Source organism: Salvelinus alpinus, chromosome 3 (genome assembly GCF_045679555.1).
Source record: "Salvelinus alpinus chromosome 3, SLU_Salpinus.1, whole genome shotgun sequence".
In the NCBI taxonomy this organism is placed as follows: Eukaryota; Metazoa; Chordata; class Actinopteri; order Salmoniformes; family Salmonidae; genus Salvelinus; species Salvelinus alpinus.
Window position 1 is genome coordinate 110,867,851 of NC_092088.1, and position 22,932 is coordinate 110,890,782.

General features: G+C 37.8%; 15 non-coding genes across 15 annotated transcripts; all 15 read left to right on the forward strand.

Moving 5' to 3' along the window:
* Positions 1-140: 140 nt before the first annotated feature.
* On the forward strand, positions 141-213 carry trnav-uac (transfer RNA valine (anticodon UAC)). Its single transcript has one exon. It is a non-coding gene; the product is annotated as a tRNA-Val (tRNA).
* A 1,875-nt stretch (positions 214-2,088) lies between these two features.
* Positions 2,089-2,161, forward strand: trnav-uac (transfer RNA valine (anticodon UAC)). The gene has a single exon. It is a non-coding gene; the product is annotated as a tRNA-Val (tRNA).
* A 311-nt stretch (positions 2,162-2,472) lies between these two features.
* Positions 2,473-2,545, forward strand: trnav-cac (transfer RNA valine (anticodon CAC)). The gene has a single exon. It is a non-coding gene; the product is annotated as a tRNA-Val (tRNA).
* Positions 2,546-3,633: 1,088 nt separating this feature from the next.
* trnav-uac (transfer RNA valine (anticodon UAC)) lies at positions 3,634-3,706 on the forward strand. The gene has a single exon. It is a non-coding gene; the product is annotated as a tRNA-Val (tRNA).
* Positions 3,707-4,017: 311 nt separating this feature from the next.
* trnav-cac (transfer RNA valine (anticodon CAC)) lies at positions 4,018-4,090 on the forward strand. The gene has a single exon. It is a non-coding gene; the product is annotated as a tRNA-Val (tRNA).
* Positions 4,091-4,427: 337 nt separating this feature from the next.
* On the forward strand, positions 4,428-4,500 carry trnav-cac (transfer RNA valine (anticodon CAC)). The gene has a single exon. It is a non-coding gene; the product is annotated as a tRNA-Val (tRNA).
* A 936-nt stretch (positions 4,501-5,436) lies between these two features.
* Positions 5,437-5,509, forward strand: trnav-cac (transfer RNA valine (anticodon CAC)). The gene has a single exon. It is a non-coding gene; the product is annotated as a tRNA-Val (tRNA).
* A 123-nt stretch (positions 5,510-5,632) lies between these two features.
* trnav-uac (transfer RNA valine (anticodon UAC)) lies at positions 5,633-5,705 on the forward strand. Its single transcript has one exon. It is a non-coding gene; the product is annotated as a tRNA-Val (tRNA).
* Positions 5,706-6,445: 740 nt separating this feature from the next.
* On the forward strand, positions 6,446-6,518 carry trnav-cac (transfer RNA valine (anticodon CAC)). The gene has a single exon. It is a non-coding gene; the product is annotated as a tRNA-Val (tRNA).
* A 1,337-nt stretch (positions 6,519-7,855) lies between these two features.
* trnav-cac (transfer RNA valine (anticodon CAC)) lies at positions 7,856-7,928 on the forward strand. The gene has a single exon. It is a non-coding gene; the product is annotated as a tRNA-Val (tRNA).
* A 1,132-nt stretch (positions 7,929-9,060) lies between these two features.
* trnav-uac (transfer RNA valine (anticodon UAC)) lies at positions 9,061-9,133 on the forward strand. The gene has a single exon. It is a non-coding gene; the product is annotated as a tRNA-Val (tRNA).
* A 740-nt stretch (positions 9,134-9,873) lies between these two features.
* On the forward strand, positions 9,874-9,946 carry trnav-cac (transfer RNA valine (anticodon CAC)). Its single transcript has one exon. It is a non-coding gene; the product is annotated as a tRNA-Val (tRNA).
* A 7,706-nt stretch (positions 9,947-17,652) lies between these two features.
* Positions 17,653-17,725, forward strand: trnav-cac (transfer RNA valine (anticodon CAC)). The gene has a single exon. It is a non-coding gene; the product is annotated as a tRNA-Val (tRNA).
* A 3,896-nt stretch (positions 17,726-21,621) lies between these two features.
* Positions 21,622-21,694, forward strand: trnav-aac (transfer RNA valine (anticodon AAC)). The gene has a single exon. It is a non-coding gene; the product is annotated as a tRNA-Val (tRNA).
* Positions 21,695-22,397: 703 nt separating this feature from the next.
* Positions 22,398-22,470, forward strand: trnav-aac (transfer RNA valine (anticodon AAC)). The gene has a single exon. It is a non-coding gene; the product is annotated as a tRNA-Val (tRNA).
* The last annotated feature ends 462 nt before the right edge of the window (positions 22,471-22,932 follow it).

A 22,932-nucleotide genomic window follows, 5' to 3' on the forward strand; every position in this document is an offset into this window, starting at 1 on the left:
TAAACCGGGTGGAAACAGTGCTCTTTGACACATTCAGTAAGAACTGTATTTATAACAGATAATAATATTTTGGAAATTCAAATACATGCAGTGAATAGCAGTAAAATTTGGTTTAGTCCTTGCAAAAATCACATGCGGCAGTTTCTATAGTGTAGTGGTTATCACGTTCGCTTTACACGCGAAAGGTCCCCGGTTCGAAACCGGGTGGAAACAGTGCTCTTTGACACATTCAGTAAGAACTGTATTTATAACAGTGAATAGTTGCTTTCATAAATGCCTTATTTTGGAAATTCAAATAAATGATGTGAATATCAGTGAAATTTGGTTTAGTCCTTGCAAAAAACACATGCGGCAGTTTCTGTAGTGTAGTGGTTATCACGTTCGCTTAACACGCGAAAGGTCCCTGGTTTGAAACCGGGTGGTAAAAGTGCTTTCTTTCATAAATGCCTTATATTGGAAATTCAAATACATGCAGTGAATATCAGTAAAATTTGGTTTAGTCCTTGCAAAAACCACATGCAGCGATTTCTGTAATGTAGTGATTATCACATTCGCTTCACACGCGAAAGGTCCCCGGTTCGAAACCTGGGTGGAAACAGTGCCCTTTGACACATTCAGTAAGAACTGTATTTATAACAGTGAATAGTTGCTTTCATAAATGCCTTATTTTGGAAATTCAAATAAATGATGTGAATATCAGTAAAATTTGGTTTAGTCCTTGCAAAAATCACATGCAGCAGTTTCTGTAGTGTAGTGCTTATCACGTTCGCTTAACATGCGAAAGGTCCCTGGTTCGAAACCGGGTGGAAACAGTGCATTCTTTCATAAATGCCTTATTTTCGAAATTCAAATACATGCAGTGAATATCAGTCAAATTTGGTTTAGTCCTTGCAAAAATCACATGCAGCAGTTTCTGTAGTGTAGTGGTTATCACGTTCGCTTAACACGTGAAAGGTCCCTGGTTCGAAACCGGGTGGAAACAGTGCTCTTTGAACACATTCAGTAAGAACTGTATTTATAACAGTGAATAGTTGCTTTCATAAATGCCTTATTTTGGAAATTCAAAGACATGCAGTGAATATCAGTAAAATTTGGTTTAGTCCTTGCAAAAATCACATGCAGCAGTTTCTGTAGTGTAGTGGTTATCACGTTCGCTTAACATGCGAAAGGTCCCCGGTTCGAAACCGGTTGGAAACAGTGCATTCTTTCATAAATGCCTTATTTTCGAAATTCAAATACATGCAGTGAATATCAGTAAAATTTGGTTTAGTCCTTGCAAAAATCACATGCAGCAGTTTCTGTAGTGTAGTGGTTATCACGTTTGCTTAACACGCGAAAGGTCCCCGGTTCGAAAACGGGTGGAAACAGTGCTCTTTGTCACATTCAGTGAGAACTGTATTTATAACAGTGAATAGTTGCTTTCATCAATGCCTTATTTTGGAAATTCAAATAAATGATGTGAATATCAGTAAAATTTGGTTTAGTACTTGCAAAAAACGCATGCAGCAGTTTCTGTAGTGTAGTGGTTATCACATTCGCTTCACACGCGAAAGGTCCCCGGTTCAAAACCGGGTGGAAACAGTGCTCTTTGACACATTCAGTAAGAACTGTATTTATAACAGTGAATAGTTGCTTTCATAAATGCCTTATTTTGGAAATTCAAAGACATGCAGTGAATATCAGTAAAATTTGGTTTAGACCTTGCAAAAACCACATGCAGCAGTTTCTGTAGTGTAGTGGTTATCACGTTCGCTTAACACGCGAAAGGTCCCCGGTTCGAAATAGGGTGGAAACAGTGCATTCTTTCATAAATGCCTTATTTTGGAAATTCAAATACATGCAGTGAATATCAGTAAAATTTGGTTTAGTCCTTGCAAAAATCACATGAAGCAGTTTCTGTAGTGTAGTGGTTATCACATTTGCTTCATACGCGAAAGGTCCCCGGTTCGAAACCGGGTGGAAACAGTGCTCTTTGACACATTCAGTAAGAACTGTATTTATAACAGATAATAATATTTTGGAAATTCAAATACATGCAGTGAATAGCAGTAAAATTTGGTTTAGTCCTTGCAAAAATCACATGCGGCAGTTTCTGTAGTGTAGTGGTTATCACGTTCGCTTTACACGCGAAAGGTCCCCGGTTCGAAACCGGGTGGAAACAGTGCTCTTTGACACATTCAGTAAGAACTGAATTCATAACAGTGAATAGTTGCTTTCATAAATGCCTTATTTTGGAAATTCAAATAAATGATGTGAATATCAGTAAAATTTGGTTTAGTCCTTGCAAAAATCACATGCAGCAGTTTCTGTAGTGTAGTGGTTATCACGTTCGCTTAACACGCGAAAGGTACCTGGTTTGAAACCGGGTGGAAAAAGTGCTTTCTTTCATAAATGCCTTATTTTGGAAATTCAAAGACATGCAGTGAATATCAGTAAAATTTGGTTTAGTCCTTGCAAAAACCACACGAAGCAGTTTCTGTAGTGTAGTGGTTATCACATTCGCTTCACACGCGAAAGGTCCCCGGTTCGAAACCGGGTGGAAACAGTGCTCTTTGACACATTCAGTAAGAACTGTATTTATAACAGATAATAATATTTTGGAAATTCAAATACATGCAGTGAATAGCAGTAAAATTTGGTTTAGTCCTTGCAAAAATCACATGCGGCAGTTTCTGTAGTGTAGTGGTTCTCACGTTCGCTTTACACGCGAAAGGTCCCCGGTTTGAAACCGGGTGGAAACAGTGCTCTTTGACACATTCAGTAAGAACTGTATTTATAACAGTGAATAGTTGCTTTCATAAATGCCTTATTTTGGAAATTCAAATAAATGATGTGAATATCAGTAAAATTTGGTTTAGTCCTTGCAAAAAACACATGCGGCAGTTTCTGTAGTGTAGTGGTTTTCACGTTCGCTTAACACGCGAAAGGTCCCTGGTTTGAAACCGGGTGGTAAAAGTGCTTTCTTTCATAAATGCCTTATATTGGAAATTCAAATACATGCAGTGAATATCAGTAAAATTTGGTTTAGTCCTTGCAAAAACCACATGCAGCGATTTCTGTAATGTAGTGATTATCACATTCGCTTCACACGCGAAAGGTCCCCGGTTCGAAACCTGGGTGGAAACAGTGCCCTTTGACACATTCAGTAAGAACTGTATTTATAACAGTGAATAGTTGCTTTCATAAATGCCTTATTTTGGAAATTCAAAGACATGCAGTGAATATCAGTAAAATTTGGTTTAGACCTTGCAAAAACCACATGCAGCAGTTTCTGTAGTGTAGTGGTTATCACGTTCGCTTAACACGCCAAAGGTCCCCGGTTCGAAATAGGGTGGAAACAGTGCATTCTTTCATAAATGCCTTATTTTGGAAATTCAAATACATGCAGTGAATATCAGTAAAATTTGGTTTAGTCCTTGCAAAAATCACATGAAGCAGTTTCTGTAGTGTAGTGGTTATCACATTTGCTTCATACGCGAAAGGTCCCCGGTTCGAAACCGGGTGGAAACAGTGCTCTTTGACACATTCAGTAAGAACTGTATTTATAACAGATAATAATATTTTGGAAATTCAAATACATGCAGTGAATAGCAGTAAAATTTGGTTTAGTCCTTGCAAAAATCACATGCGGCAGTTTCTGTAGTGTAGTGGTTATCACGTTCGCTTTACACGCGAAAGGTCCCCGGTTCGAAACCGGGTGGAAACAGTGCTCTTTGACACATTCAGTAAGAACTGAATTTATAACAGTGAATAGTTGCTTTCATAAATGCCTTATTTTGGAAATTCAAATAAATGATGTGAATATCAGTAAAATTTGGTTTAGTCCTTGCAAAAATCACATGCAGCAGTTTCTGTAGTGTAGTGGTTATCACGTTCGCTTAACACGCGAAAGGTACCTGGTTTGAAACCGGGTGGAAAAAGTGCTTTCTTTCATAAATGCCTTATTTTGGAAATTCAAATACATGCAGTGAATATCAGTAAAATTTGGTTTAGTCCTTGCAAAAACCACATGAAGCAGTTTCTGTAGTGTAGTGGTTATCACATTCGCTTCACACGCGAAAGGTCCCCGGTTCGAAACCGGGTGGAAACAGTGCTCTTTGACACAATCAGTAAGAACTGTATTTATAACAGATAATAATATTTTGGAAATTCAAATACATGCAGTGAATAGCAGTAAAATTTGGTTTAGTCCTTGCAAAAATCACATGCGGCAGTTTCTGTAGTGTAGTGGTTATCACGTTCGCTTTACATGCGAAAGGTCCCCGGTTCGAAACCGGGTGGAAACAATGCTCTTTGACACATTCAGTAAGAACTGTATTTATAACAGTGAATAGTTGCTTTCATAAATGCCTTATTTTGGAAATTCAAAGACATGCAGTGAATATCAGTAAAATTTGGTTTAGTCCTTGCAAAAACCACATGAAGCAGTTTCTGTAGTGTAGTGGTTATCACATTCGCTTCACACGCGAAAGGTCCCCGGTTCGAAACCGGGTGGAAACAGTGCTCTTTGACACATGCAGTAAGAACTGTATTTATAACAGATAATAATATTATGGAAATTCAAATACATGCAGTGAATATCAGTAAAATTTGGTTTAGTCCTTGCAAAAACCACACGAAGCAGTTTCTGTATTGTAGTGGTTATCACATTCGCTTCACACGCGAAAGGTCCCCGGTTCGAAACCGGGTGGAAACAGTGCTCTTTGACACATTCAGTAAGAACTGTATTTATAACAGTGAATAGTTGCTTTCATAAATGCCTTATTTTGGAAATTCAAATAAATGATGTGAATATCAGTAAAATTTGGTTTAGTCCTTGCAAAAATCACATGCGGCAGTTTCTGTAGTGTAGTGGTTATCACGTTCGCTTCACACGCGAAAGGTCCCTGGTTTGAAACCGGGTGGTAAAAGTGCTTTCTTTCATAAATGCCTTATATTGGAAATTCAAATACATGCAGTGAATATCAGTAAAATTTGGTTTAGTCCTTGCAAAAACCACATGCAGCGATTTCTGTAATGTAGTGATTATCACATTCGCTTCACACGTGAAAGGTCCCCGGTTCGAAACCTGGGTGGAAACAGTGCCCTTTGACACATTCAGTAAGAACTGTATTTATAACAGTGAATAGTTGCTTTCATTAATGCCTTATTTTGGAAATTCAAATAAATGATGTGAATATCAGTAAAATTTGGTTTAGTCCTTGCAAAACTCACATGCGGCAGTTTCTGTAGTGTAGTGGTTATCACGTTCGCTTTACACGCGAAAGGTCCCCGGTTCGAAACCGTGTGGAAACAATGCTCTTTGACACATTCAGTAAGAACTGTATTTATAACAGTGAATAGTTGCTTTCATAAATGCCTTATTTTGGAAATTCAAAGACATGCAGTGAATATCAGTAAAATTTGGTTTAGTCCTTGCAAAAACCACATGAAGCAGTTTCTGTAGTGTAGTGGTTATCACATTCGCTTCACACGCGAAAGGTCCCCGGTTCGAAACCGGGTGGAAACAGTGCTCTTTGACACATTCAGTAAGAACTGTATTTGTAACAGATAATAATATTTTGGAAATTCAAATACATGCAGTGAATAGCAGTAAAATTTGGTTTAGTCCTTGCAAAAATCACATGCGGCAGTTTCTGTAGTGTAGTGGTTATCACGTTCGCTTTACACGCGAAAGGTCCCCGGTTCGAAACCGGGTGGAAACAGGGCTCTTTGACACATTCAGTAAGAACTGTATTTATAACAGTGAATAGTTGCTTTCATAAATGCCTTATTTTGGAAATTCAAATAAATGATGTGAATATCAGTAAAATTTGGTTTAGTCCTTGCAAAAATCACATGCGGCAGTTTCTGTAGTGTAGTGGTTATCACGTTCGCTTAACACGCGAAAGGTCCCTGGTTTGAAACCGGGTGGTAAAAGTGCTTTCTTTCATAAATGCCTTATATTGGAAATTCAAATACATGCAGTGAATATCAGTAAAATTTGGTTTAGTCCTTGCAAAAACCACATGCAGCGATTTCTGTAATGTAGTGATTATCACATTCGCTTCACACGCGAAAGGTCCCCGGTTCGAAACCTGGGTGGAAACAGTGCTCTTTGACACATTCAGTAAGAACTGTATTTATAACAGTGAATAGTTGCTTTCATAAATGCCTTATTTTGGAAATTCAAATAAATGATGTGAATATCAGTAAAATTTGGTTTAGTCCTTGCAAAAATCACATGCGGCAGTTTCTGTAGTGTAGTGGTTATCACGTTCGCTTTACACGCGAAAGGTCCCCGGTTCGAAACCGTGTGGAAACAATGCTCTTTGACACATTCAGTAAGAACTGTATTTATAACAGTGAATAGTTGCTTTCATAAATGCCTTATTTTGGAAATTCAAAGACATGCAGTGAATATCAGTAAAATTTGGTTTAGTCCTTGCAAAAACCACATGAAGCAGTTTCTGTAGTGTAGTGGTTATCACATTCGCTTCACACGCGAAAGGTCCCCGGTTCGAAACCGGGTGGAAACAGTGCTCTTTGACACATTCAGTAAGAACTGTATTTATAACAGATAATAATATTTTGGAAATTCAAATACATGCAGTGAATATCAGTAAAATTTGGTTTAGTCCTTGCAAAAACCACATGCAGTAGTTTCTGTAGTGTATTGGTTATCACATTCGCTTTACATGCGAAAGGTCCCCGGTTCGAAACTGGGTGGAAACAGTGCTCTTTGACATATTCAGTAAGAACTGTATTTATAACAGTGAATAGTTGCTTTCATAAATTCCTTATTTTGGAAATTCAAATAAATGATGTGAATATCAGTAAAATTTGGTTTAGTCCTTGCAAAAACCACATGCAGCAGTTTCTGTAGTGTAGTGGTTATCACATTTGCTTCACACGCTAAAGGTCCCCGGTTCGAAACCGGGTGGAAACAGTGCTCTTTGACACATTCAGTAAGAACTGTATTTATAACAGAGAATAATAATATTTTGGAAATTCAAATACATGCAGTGAATAGCAGTAAAATTTGGTTTAGTCCTTGCAAAAATCACATGCGGCAGTTTCTGTAGTGTAGTGGTTATCACGTTTGCTTTACACGCGAAAGGTCCCCGGTTCGAAACCGGGTGGAAACAGTGCATTCTTTCATAAATGCCTTATTTTGGAAATTCAAAGACATGCAGTGAATATCAGTAAAATTTGGTTTAGTCCTTGCAAAAACCACATGCAGTAGTTTCTGTAGTGTATTGGTTATCACATTCGCTTTACATGCGAAAGGTCCCCGGTTCGAAACTTGGTGGAAACAGTGCTCTTTGACACATTCAGTAAGAACTGTATTTATAACAGTGAATAGTTGCTTTCATAAATGCCTTATTTTGGAAATTCAAATAAATGATGTGAAATTCAGTAAAATTTGGTTTAGTCCTTGCAAAAACCACATGCAGCAGTTTCTGTAGTGTAGTGGTTATCACATTCGCTTCACACGCGAAAGGTCCCCGGGTGGAAACAGTGCTCTTTGACACATTCAGTAAGAACTGTATTTATAACAGTGAATAGTTGCTTTCATAAATGCCTTATTTTGGAAATTCAAAGACATGCAGTGAATATCAGTAAAATTTGGTTTAGTCCTTGCAAAAATCACATGCGGCAGTTTCTGTAGTGTAGTGGTTATCACGTTCGCTTTACATGCGAAAGGTCCCCGGTTCGAAACCGGGTGGAAACAATGCTCTTTGACACATTCAGTAAGAACTGTATTTATAACAGTGAATAGTTGCTTTCATAAATGCCTTATTTTGGAAATTCAAAGACATGCAGTGAATATCAGTAAAATTTGGTTTAGTCCTTGCAAAAACCACATGAAGCAGTTTCTGTAGTGTAGTGGTTATCACATTCGCTTCACACGCGAAAGGTCCCCGGTTCGAAACCGGGTGGAAACAGTGCTCTTTGACACATGCAGTAAGAACTGTATTTATAACAGATAATAATATTATGGAAATTCAAATACATGCAGTGAATATCAGTAAAATTTGGTTTAGTCCTTGCAAAAACCACACGAAGCAGTTTCTGTATTGTAGTGGTTATCACATTCGCTTCACACGCGAAAGGTCCCCGGTTCGAAACCGGGTGGAAACAGTGCTCTTTGACACATTCAGTAAGAACTGTATTTATAACAGTGAATAGTTGCTTTCATAAATGCCTTATTTTGGAAATTCAAATAAATGATGTGAATATCAGTAAAATTTGGTTTAGTCCTTGCAAAAATCACATGCGGCAGTTTCTGTAGTGTAGTGGTTATCACGTTCGCTTAACACGCGAAAGGTCCCTGGTTTGAAACCGGGTGGTAAAAGTGCTTTCTTTCATAAATGCCTTATATTGGAAATTCAAATACATGCAGTGAATATCAGTAAAATTTGGTTTAGTCCTTGCAAAAACCACATGCAGCGATTTCTGTAATGTAGTGATTATCACATTCGCTTCACACGCGAAAGGTCCCCGGTTCGAAACCTGGGTGGAAACAGTGCCCTTTGACACATTCAGTAAGAACTGTATTTATAACAGTGAATAGTTGCTTTCATAAATGCCTTATTTTGGAAATTCAAATAAATGATGTGAATATCAGTAAAATTTGGTTTAGTCCTTGCAAAACTCACATGCGGCAGTTTCTGTAGTGTAGTGGTTATCACGTTCGCTTTACACGCGAAAGGTCCCCGGTTCGAAACCGTGTGGAAACAATGCTCTTTGACACATTCAGTAAGAACTGTATTTATAACAGTGAATAGTTGCTTTCATAAATGCCTTATTTTGGAAATTCAAAGACATGCAGTGAATATCAGTAAAATTTGGTTTAGTCCTTGCAAAAACCACATGAAGCAGTTTCTGTAGTGTAGTGGTTATCACATTCGCTTCACACGCGAAAGGTCCCCGGTTCAAAACCGGGTGGAAACAGTGCTCTTTGACACATTCAGTAAGAACTGTATTTGTAACAGATAATAATATTTTGGAAATTCAAATACATGCAGTGAATAGCAGTAAAATTTGGTTTAGTCCTTGCAAAAATCACATGCGGCAGTTTCTGTAGTGTAGTGGTTATCACGTTCGCTTTACACGCGAAAGGTCCCCGGTTCGAAACCGGGTGGAAACAGGGCTCTTTGACACATTCAGTAAGAACTGTATTTATAACAGTGAATAGTTGCTTTCATAAATGCCTTATTTTGGAAATTCAAATAAATGATGTGAATATCAGTAAAATTTGGTTTAGTCCTTGCAAAAATCACATGCGGCAGTTTCTGTAGTGTAGTGGTTATCACGTTCGCTTAACACGCGAAAGGTCCCTGGTTTGAAACCGGGTGGTAAAAGTGCTTTCTTTCATAAATGCCTTATATTGGAAATTCAAATACATGCAGTGAATATCAGTAAAATTTGGTTTAGTCCTTGCAAAAACCACATGCAGCGATTTCTGTAATGTAGTGATTATCACATTCGCTTCACACGCGAAAGGTCCCCGGTTCGAAACCTGGGTGGAAACAGTGCTCTTTGACACATTCAGTAAGAACTGTATTTATAACAGTGAATAGTTGCTTTCATAAATGCCTTATTTTGGAAATTCAAATAAATGATGTGAATATCAGTAAAATTTGGTTTAGTCCTTGCAAAAATCACATGCGGCAGTTTCTGTAGTGTAGTGGTTATCACGTTCGCTTTACACGCGAAAGGTCCCCGGTTCGAAACCGTGTGGAAACAATGCTCTTTGACACATTCAGTAAGAACTGTATTTATAACAGTGAATAGTTGCTTTCATAAATGCCTTATTTTGGAAATTCAAAGACATGCAGTGAATATCAGTAAAATTTGGTTTAGTCCTTGCAAAAACCACATGAAGCAGTTTCTGTAGTGTAGTGGTTATCACATTCGCTTCACACGCGAAAGGTCCCCGGTTCGAAACCGGGTGGAAACAGTGCTCTTTGACACATTCAGTAAGAACTGTATTTATAACAGATAATAATATTTTGGAAATTCAAATACATGCAGTGAATATCAGTAAAATTTGGTTTAGTCCTTGCAAAAACCACATGCAGTAGTTTCTGTAGTGTATTGGTTATCACATTCGCTTTACATGCGAAAGGTCCCCGGTTCGAAACTGGGTGGAAACAGTGCTCTTTGACATATTCAGTAAGAACTGTATTTATAACAGTGAATAGTTGCTTTCATAAATTCCTTATTTTGGAAATTCAAATAAATGATGTGAATATCAGTAAAATTTGGTTTAGTCCTTGCAAAAACCACATGCAGCAGTTTCTGTAGTGTAGTGGTTATCACATTTGCTTCACACGCTAAAGGTCCCCGGTTCGAAACCGGGTGGAAACAGTGCTCTTTGACACATTCAGTAAGAACTGTATTTATAACAGAGAATAATAATATTTTGGAAATTCAAATACATGCAGTGAATAGCAGTAAAATTTGGTTTAGTCCTTGCAAAAATCACATGCGGCAGTTTCTGTAGTGTAGTGGTTATCACGTTTGCTTTACACGCGAAAGGTCCCCGGTTCGAAACCGGGTGGAAACAGTGCATTCTTTCATAAATGCCTTATTTTGGAAATTCAAAGACATGCAGTGAATATCAGTAAAATTTGGTTTAGTCCTTGCAAAAACCACATGCAGTAGTTTCTGTAGTGTATTGGTTATCACATTCGCTTTACATGCGAAAGGTCCCCGGTTCGAAACTTGGTGGAAACAGTGCTCTTTGACACATTCAGTAAGAACTGTATTTATAACAGTGAATAGTTGCTTTCATAAATGCCTTATTTTGGAAATTCAAATAAATGATGTGAAATTCAGTAAAATTTGGTTTAGTCCTTGCAAAAACCACATGCAGCAGTTTCTGTAGTGTAGTGGTTATCACATTCGCTTCACACGCGAAAGGTCCCCGGGTGGAAACAGTGCTCTTTGACACATTCAGTAAGAACTGTATTTATAACAGTGAATAGTTGCTTTCATAAATGCCTTATTTTGGAAATTCAAAGACATGCAGTGAATATCAGTAAAATTTGGTTTAGTCCTTGCAAAAATCACATGCAGCAGTTTCTGTAGTGTAGTGGTTATCACGTTCGCTTAACACGCAAAAGGTCCCTGGTTTGAAACCGGGTGGAAAAAGTGCTTTCTTTCATAAATGCCTTATTTTGGAAATTCAAAGACATGCAGTGAATATCAGTAAAATTTGGTTTAGACCTTGCAAAAACTACATGCAGCAGTTTCTGTAGTGTAGTGGTTATCACATTTGCTTCACACGCGAAAGGTCCTCGGTTCAAAACAGGGTGGAAACAGTGCTCTTTGACAAATTCAGTAAGAACTGTATTTATAACAGTGAATAGTTGCTTTCATAAATGCCTTATTTTGGAAATTCAAAGACATGCAGTGAATATCAGTAAAATTTGGTTTAGTCCTTGCAAAAATCACATGCAGCAGTTTCTGTAGTGAAGTGGTTATCACGTTCGCTTAACACGCGAAAGGTCCCTGGTTTGAAACCGGGTGGAAAAAGTGCTTTCTTTCATAAATGCCTTATTTTGGAAATTCAAATACCTTGCAAAAACCACATGCAGCGATTTCTGTAATGTAGTGGTTATCACATTCGCTTCACACGCGAAAGGTCCCCGGTTCGAAACCGGGTGGAAACAGTGCTCTTTGACACATTCAGTAAGAACTGTATTTATAACAGATAATAATATTTTGGAAATTCAAATACATGCAGTGAATAGCAGTAAAATTTGGTTTAGTACTTGCAAAAAACACATGCGGCAGTTTCTGTAGTGTAGTGGTTATCACGTTCGCTTTACAAGCGAAAGGTCCCCGGTTCGAAACCGGGTGAAAACACTGCTCTTTGACACATTCAGTAAGAACTGTATTTATAACAGTGAATAGTTGCTTTCATAAATGCCTTATTTTGGAAATTCAAAGACATGCAGTGAATATCAGTAAAATTTGGTTTAGTCCTTGCAAAAATCAAATGCAGCAGTTTCTGTAGTGTAGTGGTTATCACGTTCGCTTAACATGCGAAAGGTCCCCGGTTCGAAACCGGGTGGAAACAGTGCATTCTTTCATAAATGCCTTATTTTCGAAATTCAAATACATGCAGTGAATATCAGTCAAATTTGGTTTAGTCCTTGCAAAAATCACATGCAGCAGTTTCTGTAGTGTAGTGGTTATCACGTTCGCTTAACACGTGAAAGGTCCCCGGTTCGAAACCGGGTGGAAACAGTGCTCTTTGAACACATTCAGTAAGAACTGTATTTATAACAGTGAATAGTTGCTTTCATAAATGCCTTATTTTGGAAATTCAAAGACATGCAGTGAATATCAGAAAAATTTGGTTTAGTCCTTGCAAAAATCACATGCAGCAGTTTCTGTAGTGTAGTGGTTATCACGTTCGCTTAACATGCGAAAGGTCCCCGGTTCGAAACCGGTTGGAAACAGTGCATTCTTTCATAAATGCCTTATTTTCGAAATTCAAAGACATGCAGTGAATATCAGAAAAATTTGGTTTAGTCCTTGCAAAAATCACATCCAGCAGTTTCTGTAGTGTAGTGGTTATCACGTTCGCTTAACACGCGAAAGGTCCCCGGTTCGAAAACGGGTGGAAACAGTGCTCTTTGACACATTCAGTAAGAACTGTATTTATAACAGTGAATAGTTGCTTTCATAAATGCCTTATTTTGGAAATTCAAATAAATGATGTGAATATCAGTAAAATTTGGTTTAGTACTTGAAAAAACCGCATGCAGCAGTTTCTGTAGTGTAGTGGTTATCACATTTGCTTCACACGCGAAAGGTCCCCGGTTCGAAACCCGGTGGAAACAGTGCTCTTTGACACATTCAGTAAGAACTGTATTTATAACAGTGAATAGTTGCTTTCATAAATGCCTTATTTTGGAAATTCAAATAAATGATGTGAATATCAGTAAAATTTGGTTTAGTCCTTGCAAAAATCATATGCGGCAGTTTCTGTAGTGTAGTGGTTATCACGTTCGCTTAACACGCGAAAGGTCCCTGGTTTGAAACCGGTTGGAAAAAGTGCTTTCTTTCATAAATGCCTTATATTGGAAATTCAAATACATGCAGTGAATATCAGTAAAATTTGGTTTAGTCCTTGCAAAAACCACATGCAGCGATTTCTGTAATGTAGTGATTATCACATTCGCTTCACACGCGAAAGGTCCCCGGTTCGAAACCTGGGTGGAAACAGTGCTCTTTGACACATTCAGTAAGAACTGTATTTATAACAGTGAATAGTTGCTTTCATAAATGCCTTATTTTGGAAATTCAAATAAATGATGTGAATATCAGTAAAATTTGGTTTAGTCCTTGCAAAAATCACATGAGGCGGTTTCTGTAGTGTAGTGGTTATCACGTTCGCTTTACACGCGAAAGGTCCCCGGTTCGAAACCGTGTGGAAACAATGCTCTTTGACACATTCAGTAAGAACTGTATTTATAACAGTGAATAGTTGCTTTCATAAATGCCTTATTTTGGAAATTCAAAGACATGCAGTGAATATCAGTAAAATTTGGTTTATTCCTTGCAAAAACCACATGCAGTAGTTTCTGTAGTGTATTGGTTATCACATTCGCTTTACATGCGAAAGGTCCCCGGTTCGAAACTGGGTGGAAACAGTGCTCTTTGACACATTCAGTAAGAACTGTATTTATAACAGTGAATAGTTGCTTTCATAAATGCCTTATTTTGGAAATTCAAATAAATTATGTGAATATCAGTAAAATTTGGTTTAGTCCTTGCAAAAATCACATGCGGCAGTTTCTGTAGTGTAGTGGTTATCACGTTCGCTTAACACGCGAAAGGTCCCTGGTTTGAAACCGGGTGGAAAAAGTGCTTTCTTTCATAAATGCCTTATATTGGAAATTCAAATACATGCAGTGAATATCAGTAAAATTTGGTTTAGTCCTTGCAAAAACCACATGCAGCGATTTCTGTAATGTAGTGATTATCACATTCGCTTCACACGCGAAAGGTCCCCGGTTCGAAACCTGGGTGGAAACAGTGCTCTTTGACACATTCAGTAAGAACTGTATTTATAACAGTGAATAGTTGCTTTCATAAACGCCTTATTTTGGAAATTCAAATAAATGATGTGAATATCAGTAAAATTTGGTTTAGTCCTTGCAAAAATCACATGCGGCAGTTTCTGTAGTGCAGTGGTTATCACGTTCGCTTAACATGCGAAAGGTCCCCGGTTCGAAACCGGGTGGAAACAGTGCATTCTTTCATAAATGCCTTATTTTCGAAATTCAAATACATGCAGTGAATATCAGTCAAATTTGGTTTAGTCCTTGCAAAAATCACATGCAGCAGTTTCTGTAGTGTAGTGGTTATCACGTTCGCTTAACACGTGAAAGGTCCCCGGTTCGAAACCGGGTGGAAACAGTGCTCTTTGAACACATTCAGTAAGAACTGTATTTATAACAGTGAATAGTTGCTTTCATAAATGCCTTATTTTGGAAATTCAAAGACATGCAGTGAATATCAGAAAAATTTGGTTTAGTCCTTGCAAAAATCACATGCAGCAGTTTCTGTAGTGTAGTGGTTATCACGTTCGCTTAACATGCGAAAGGTCCCCGGTTCGAAACCGGTTGGAAACAGTGCATTCTTTCATAAATGCCTTATTTTCGAAATTCAAAGACATGCAGTGAATATCAGAAAAATTTGGTTTAGTCCTTGCAAAAATCACATGCAGCAGTTTCTGTAGTGTAGTGGTTATCACGTTCGCTTAACACGCGAAAGGTCCCCGGTTCGAAAACGGGTGGAAACAGTGCTCTTTGACACATTCAGTAAGAACTGTATTTATAACAGTGAATAGTTGCTTTCATAAATGCCTTATTTTGGAAATTCAAATAAATGATGTGAATATCAGTAAAATTTGGTTTAGTACTTGAAAAAACCGCATGCAGCAGTTTCTGTAGTGTAGTGGTTATCACATTCGCTTCACACGCGAAAGGTCCCTGGTTCGAAACCGGGTGGAAACAGTGCTCTTTGACACATTCAGTAAGAACTGTATTTATAACAGTGAATAGTTGCTTTCATAAATGCCTTATTTTGGAAATTCAAATAAATGATGTGAATATCAGTAAAATTTGGTTTAGTCCTTGCAAAAATCACATGCGGCAGTTTCTGTAGTGTAGTGGTTATCACGTTCGCTTAACACGCGAAAGGTCCCTGGTTTGAAACCGGGTGGAAAAAGTGCTTTCTTTCATAAATGCCTTATATTGGAAATTCAAATACATGCAGTGAATATCAGTAAAATTTGGTTTAGTCCTTGCAAAAACCACATGCAGCGATTTCTGTAATGTAGTGATTATCACATTCGCTTCACACGCGAAAGGTCCCCGGTTCGAAACCTGGGTGGAAACAGTGCTCTTTGACACATTCAGTAAGAACTGTATTTATAACAGATAATAATATTTTGGAAATTCAAATACATGCAGTGAATATCAGTAAAATTTGGTTTAGTCCTTGCAAAAACCACATGCAGTAGTTTCTGTAGTGAAGTGGTTATCACGTTCGCTTAACACGCGAAAGGTCCCTGGTTTGAAACCGGGTGGAAAACGTGCTTTCTTTCATAAATGCCTTATTTTGGAAATTCAAATACCTTGCAAAAACCACATGCAGCGATTTCTGTAATGTAGTGGTTATCACATTCGCTTCACACGCGAAAGGTCCCCGGTTCGAAACCGGGTGGAAACAGTGCTCTTTGACACATTCAGTAAGAACTGTATTTATAACAGTGAATAGTTGCTTTCATAAATGCCTTATTTTGGAAATTCAAATAAATGATGTGAATATCAGTAAAATTTGGTTTAGTCCTTGCAAAAATCACATGCGGCAGTTTCTGTAGTGTAGTGGTTATCACGTTCGCTTAACACGCGAAAGGTCCCTGGTTTGAAACCGGGTGGAAAAAGTGCTTTCTTTCATAAATGCCTTATATTGGAAATTCAAATACATGCAGTGAATATCAGTAAAATTTGGTTTAGTCCTTGCAAAAACCACATGCAGCGATTTCTGTAATGTAGTGATTATCACATTCGCTTCACACGCGAAAGGTCCCCGGTTCGAAACCTGGGTGGAAACAGTGCTCTTTGACACATTCAGTAAGAACTATATTTATAACAGTGAATAGTTGCTTTCATAAATGCCTTATTTTGGAAATTCAAATAAATGATGTGAATATCAGTAAAATTTGGTTTAGTCCTTGCAAAAATCACATGCGGCAGTTTCTGTAGTGTAGTGGTTATCACGTTCGCTTTACACGCGAAAGGTCCCCGGTTCGAAACCGTGTGGAAACAATGCTCTTTGACACATTCAGTAAGAACTGTATTTATAACAGTGAATAGTTGCTTTCATAAATGCCTTATTTTGGAAATTCAAAGACATGCAGTGAATATCAGTAAAATTTGGTTTAGTCCTTGCAAAAACCACATGAAGCAGTTTCTGTAGTGTAGTGGTTATCACATTCGCTTCACACGCGAAAGGTCCCCGGTTCGAAACCGGGTGGTAACAGTGCTCTTTGACACATTCAGTAAGAACTGTATTTATAACAGATAATAATATTTTGGAAATTCAAATACATGCAGTGAATATCAGTAAAATTTGGTTTAGTCCTTGCAAAAACCACATGCAGTAGTTTCTGTAGTGTATTGGTTATCACATTCGCTTTACATGCGAAAGGTCCCCGGTTCAAAAACGGGTGGAAACAGTGCTTTTTGACACATTCAGTAAGAACTGTATTTATAACAGTGAATAGTTGCTTTCATAAATGCCTTATTTTGGAAATTCAAAGACATGCAGTGAATATCAGTAAAATTTGGTTTAGACCTTGCAAAAACTACATGCAGCAGTTTCTGTAGTGTAGTGGTTATCACATTTGCTTCACACGCGAAAGGTCCTCGGTTCAAAACAGGGTGGAAACAGTGCTCATTGACACATTCAGTAAGAACTGTATTTATAACAGTGAATAGTTGCTTTCATAAATGCCTTATTTTGGAAATTCAAAGACATGCAGTGAATATCAGTAAAATTTGGTTTAGTCCTTGCAAAAATCACATGCAGCAGTTTCTGTAGTGAAGTGGTTATCACGTTCGCTTAACACGCGAAAGGTCCCTGGTTTGAAACCGGGTGGAAAAAGTGCTTTCTTTCATAAATGCCTTATTTTGGAAATTCAAATACCTTGCAAAAACCACATGCAGCGATTTCTGTAATGTAGTGGTTATCACATTCGCTTCACACGCGAAAGGTCCCCGGTTCGAAACCGGGTGGAAACAGTGCTCTTTGACACATTCAGTAAGAACTGTATTTATAACAGATAATAATATTTTGGAAATTCAAATACATGCAGTGAATAGCAGTAAAATTTGGTTTAGTACTTGCAAAAATCACATGCGGCAGTTTCTGTAGTGTAGTGGTTATCACGTTCGCTTTACACGCGAAAGTTCCACGGTTCGAAACCGGGTGAAAACAGTGCTCTTTGACACATTCAGTAAGAACTGTATTTATAACAGTGAATAGTTGCTTTCATAAATGCCTTATTTTGGAAATTCAAAGACATGCAGTGAATATCAGTAAAATTTGGTTTAGTCCTTGCAAAAATCACATGCAGCAGTTTCTGTAGTGTAGTGGTTATCACATTCGCTTCACACGCGAAAGGTCCCCGGTTCGAAACCGGGTGGAAACAGTGCTCTTTGACACATTCAGTAAGAACTGTATTTATAACAGTGAATAGTTGCTTTCATAAATGCCTTATTTTGGAAATTCAAATAAATGATGTGAATATCAGTAAAATTTGGTTTAGTCCTTGCAAAAATCACATGCGGCAGTTTCTGTAGTGTAGTGGTTATCACGTTCGCTTAACACGCGAAAGGTCCCTGGTTTGAAACCGGGTGGAAAAAGTGCTTTCTTTCATAAATGCCTTATATTGGAAATTCAAATACATGCAGTGAATATCAGTAAAATTTGGTTTAGTCCTTGCAAAAACCACATGCAGCGATTTCTGTAATGTAGTGATTATCACATTCGCTTCACACGCGAAAGGTCCCCGGTTCGAAACCTGGGTGGAAACAGTGCTCTTTGACACATTCAGTAAGAACTGTATTTATAACAGTGAATAGTTGCTTTCATAAATTCCTTATTTTGGAAATTCAAATAAATGATGTGAATATCAGTAAAATTTGGTTTAGTCCTTGCAAAAATCACATGCGGCAGTTTCTGTAGTGTAGTGGTTATCACGTTCGCTTTACACGCGAAAGGTCCCCGGTTCGAAACCGTGTGGAAACAATGCTCTCTGACACATTCAGTAAGAACTGTATTTATAACAGTGAATAGTTGCTTTCATAAATGCCTTATTTTGGAAATTCAAAGACATGCAGTGAATATCAGTAAAATTTGGTTTAGTCCTTGCAAAAACCACATGAAGCAGTTTCTGTAGTGTAGTGGTTATCACATTCGCTTCACACGCGAAAGGTCCCCGGTTCGACACCGGGTGGAAACAGTGCTCTTTGACACATTCAGTAAGAACTGTATTTATAACAGATAATAATATTTTGGAAATTCAAATACATGCAGTGAATATCAGTAAAATTTGGTTTAGTCCTTGCAAACACCACATGCAGTAGTTTCTGTAGTGTATTGGTTATCAACTTCGCTTTACATGCGAAAGGTCCCCGGTTCGAAACTGGGTGGAAACAGTGCTCTTTGACACATTCAGTAAGAACTGTATTTATAACAGTGAATAGTTGCTTTCATAAATGCCTTATTTTGGAAATTCAAATAAATGATGTGAATATCAGTAAAATTTGGTTTAGTCCTTGCAAAAATCACATGCGGCAGTTTCTGTAGTGTAGTGGTTATCACGTTCGCTTAACACGCGAAAGGTCCCTGGTTTGAAACCGGGTGGAAAAAGTGCTTTCTTTCATAAATGCCTTATATTGGAAATTCAAATACATGCAGTGAATATCAGTAAAATTTGGTTTAGTCCTTGCAAAAACCACATGCAGCGATTTCTGTAATGTAGTGATTATCACATTCGCTTCACACGCGAAAGGTCCCCGGTTCGAAACCTGGGTGGAAACAGTGCTCTTTGACACATTCAGTAAGAACTGTATTTATAACAGTGAATAGTTGCTTTCATAAATGCCTTATTTTGGAAATTCAAATAAATGATGTGAATATCAGTAAAATTTGGTTTAGTCCTTGCAAAAATCACATGCGGCAGTTTCTGTAGTGTAGTGGTTATCACGTTCGCTTTACACGCGAAAGGTCCTCGGTTCGAAACCGTGTGGAAACAATGCTCTTTGACACATTCAGTAAGAACTGTATTTATAACAGTGAATAGTTGCTTTCATAAATGCCTTATTTTGGAAATTCAAAGACATGCAGTGAATATCAGTAAAATTTGGTTTAGTCCTTGCAAAAACCACATGAAGCAGTTTCTGTAGTGTAGTGGTTATCACATTCGCTTCACACGCGAAAGGTCCCCGGTTTGAAACCGGGTGGAAACAGTGCTCTTTGACACATTCAGTAAGAACTGTATTTATAACAGAGAATAATAATATTTTGGAAATTCAAATACATGCAGTGAATAGCAGTAAAATTTGGTTTAGTCCTTGCAAAAATCACATGCGGCAGTTTCTGTAGTGTAGTGGTTATCATGTTTGCTTTACACGCGAAAGGTCCCCGGTTCGAAACCGCGTGGAAACAGTGCTCTTTGACACATTCAGTAAGAACTGTATTTATAACAGATAATAATATTTTGGAAATTCAAATACATGCAGTGAATATCAGTAAAATTTGGTTTAGTCCTTGCAAAAACAACATGCAGTAGTTTCTGTAGTGTATTGGTTATCACATTCGCTTTACATGCGAAAGGTCCCCGGTTCGAAACTGGGTGGAAACAGTGCTCTTTGACACATTCAGTAAGAACTGTATTTATAACAGTGAATAGTTGCTTTCATAAATGCCTTATTTTGGAAATTCAAATAAATGATGTGAATATCAGTAAAATTTGGTTTAGTCCTTGCAAAAATCACATGCGGCAGTTTCTGTAGTGTAGTGGTTATCACGTTCGCTGAACACGCGAAAGGTCCCTGGTTTGAAACCGGGTGGAAAAAGTGCTTTCTTTCATAAATGCCTTATATTGGAAATTCAAATACATGCAGTGAATATCAGTAAAATTTGGTTTAGTCCTTGCAAAAACCACATGCAGCGATTTCTGTAATGTAGTGATTATCACATTCGCTTTACACGCGAAAGGTCCCCGGTTCGAAACCTGGGTGGAAACAGTGCTCTTTGACACATTCAGTAAGAACTGTATTTATAACAGTGAATAGTTGCTTTCATAAATGCCTTATTTTGGAAATTCAAAGACATGCAGTGAATATCAGTAAAATTTGGTTTAGTCCTTGCAAAAACCACATGAAGCAGTTTCTGTAGTGTAGTGGTTATCACATTCGCTTCACATGCGAAAGGTCCCCGGTTCGAAACCGGGTGGAAACAGTGCTCTTTGACACATTCAGTAAGAACTGAATTTATAACAGATAATAATATTTTGGAAATTCAAATACATGCAGTGAATATCAGTAAAATTTGGTTTAGTCCTTGCAAAAACCACATGCAGTAGTTTCTGTAGTGTATTGGTTATCACATTCGTTTTACATGCGAAAGGTCCCCGGTTCGAAACTGGGTGGAAACAGTGCTCTTTGACACATTCAGTAAGAACTGTATTTATAACAGTGAATAGTTGCTTTCATAAATTCCTTATTTTGGAAATTCAAATAAATGATGTGAATATCAGTAAAATTTGGTTTAGTCCTTGCAAAAACCACATGCAGCAGTTTCTGTAGTGTAGTGGTTATCACGTTCGCTTAACACGTGAAAGGTCCCCGGTTCGAAACCGGGTGGAAAAAGTGCTTTCTTTCATAAATGCCTTATTTTGGAAATTCAAATACATGCAGTCAATATCAGTAAAATTTGATTTAGTCCTTGCAAAAACCACATGCAGCAGTTTCTGTAGTGTAGTGGTTATCACATTTGCTTCACACGCTAAAGGTCCCCGGTTCGAAACCGGGTGGAAACAGTGCTCTTTGACACATTCAGTAAGAACTGTATTTATAACAGAGAATAATAATATTTTGGAAATTCAAATACATGCAGTGAATAGCAGTAAAATTTGGTTTAGTCCTTGCAAAAATCACATGCGGCAGTTTCTGTAGTGTAGTGGTTATCACGCTTGCTTTACACGCGAAAGGTCCCCGGTTCGAAACCGGGTGGAAACAGTGCATTCTTTCATAAATGCCTTATTTTGGAAATTCAAATTCATGCAGTGAATATCAGTAATATTTGGTTTAGTCCTTGCGAAAATCACAAGCAGCAGTTTCTGTAGTGTAGTGGTTATCACGTTCGCTTAACACGCGAAAGGTCCCCGTTTCGAAACCGGGTGGAAACAGTGCTCTTTGACACATTCAGTAAGAACTGTATTTATAACAGAGAATAGTTGCTTTCATAAATGCCTTATTTTGGAAATTCAAAGACATTCAGTAAAATTTGGTTTAGTCCTTGCAAAAATAAAATGCAGCAGTTTCTGTAGTGTAGTGGTTATCACGTTCGCTTAACACGCGAAAGGTCCCCGGTTCGAAACCGGGTGGAAACAGTGCATTCTTTCATAAATGCCTTATTTTGGAAATTCAAATACCTGCAGTGAATAGCAGTAAAATTTGGTTTAGTCCTTGCAAAAACCACATGCAGTAGTTTCTGTAGTGTATTGGTTATCACATTCGCTTTACATGCGAAAGGTCCCCGGTTCGAAACTTGGTGGAAACAGTGCTCTTTGACACATTCAGTAAGAACTGTATTTATAACAGTGAATAGTTGCTTTCATAAATGCCTTATTTTGGAAATTCAAATAAATGATGTGAATATCAGTAAAATTTGGTTTAGTCCTTGCAAAAACCACATGCAGCAGTTTCTGTAGTGTAGTGGTTATCACATTCGCTTCACACGCGAAAGGTCCCCGGGTGGAAACAGTGCTCTTTGACACATTCAGTAAGAACTGTATTTATAACAGAGAATAATAATATTTTGGAAATTCAAATACATGCAGTGAATAGCAGTAAAATTTGGTTTAGTCCTTGCAAAAACCACATGCAGTAGTTTCTGTAGTGTATTGGTTATCACATTCGCTTTACATGCGAAAGGTCCCCGGTTCGAAACTTGGTGGAAACAGTGCTCTTTGACACATTCAGTAAGAACTGTATTTATAACAGAGAATAGTTGCTTTCATAAATGCCTTATTTTGGAAATTCAAAGACATTCAGTAAAATTTGGTTTAGTCCTTGCAAAAATAAAATGCAGCAGTTTCTGTAGTGTAGTGGTTATCACGTTCGCTTAACACGCGAAAGGTCCCCGGTTCGAAACCGGGTGGAAACAGTGCATTCTTTCATAAATGCCTTATTTTGGAAATTCAAATACCTGCAGTGAATAGCAGTAAAATTTGGTTTAGTCCTTGCAAAAACCACATGCAGTAGTTTCTGTAGTGTATTGGTTATCACATTCGCTTTACATGCGAAAGGTCCCCGGTTCGAAACTTGGTGGAAACAGTGCTCTTTGACACATTCAGTAAGAACTGTATTTATAACAGTGAATAGTTGCTTTCATAAATGCCTCATTTTGGAAATTCAAATAAATGATGTGAATATCAGTAAAATTTGGTTTAGTCCTTGCAAAAACCACATGCAGCAGTTTCTGTAGTGTAGTGGTTATCACGTTCGCTTCACACGCGAAAGGTCCCCGGGTGGAAACAGTGCTCTTTGACACATTCAGTAAGAACTGTATTTATAACAGTGAATAGTTGCTTTCATAAATGCCTTATTTTGGAAATTCAAAGACATG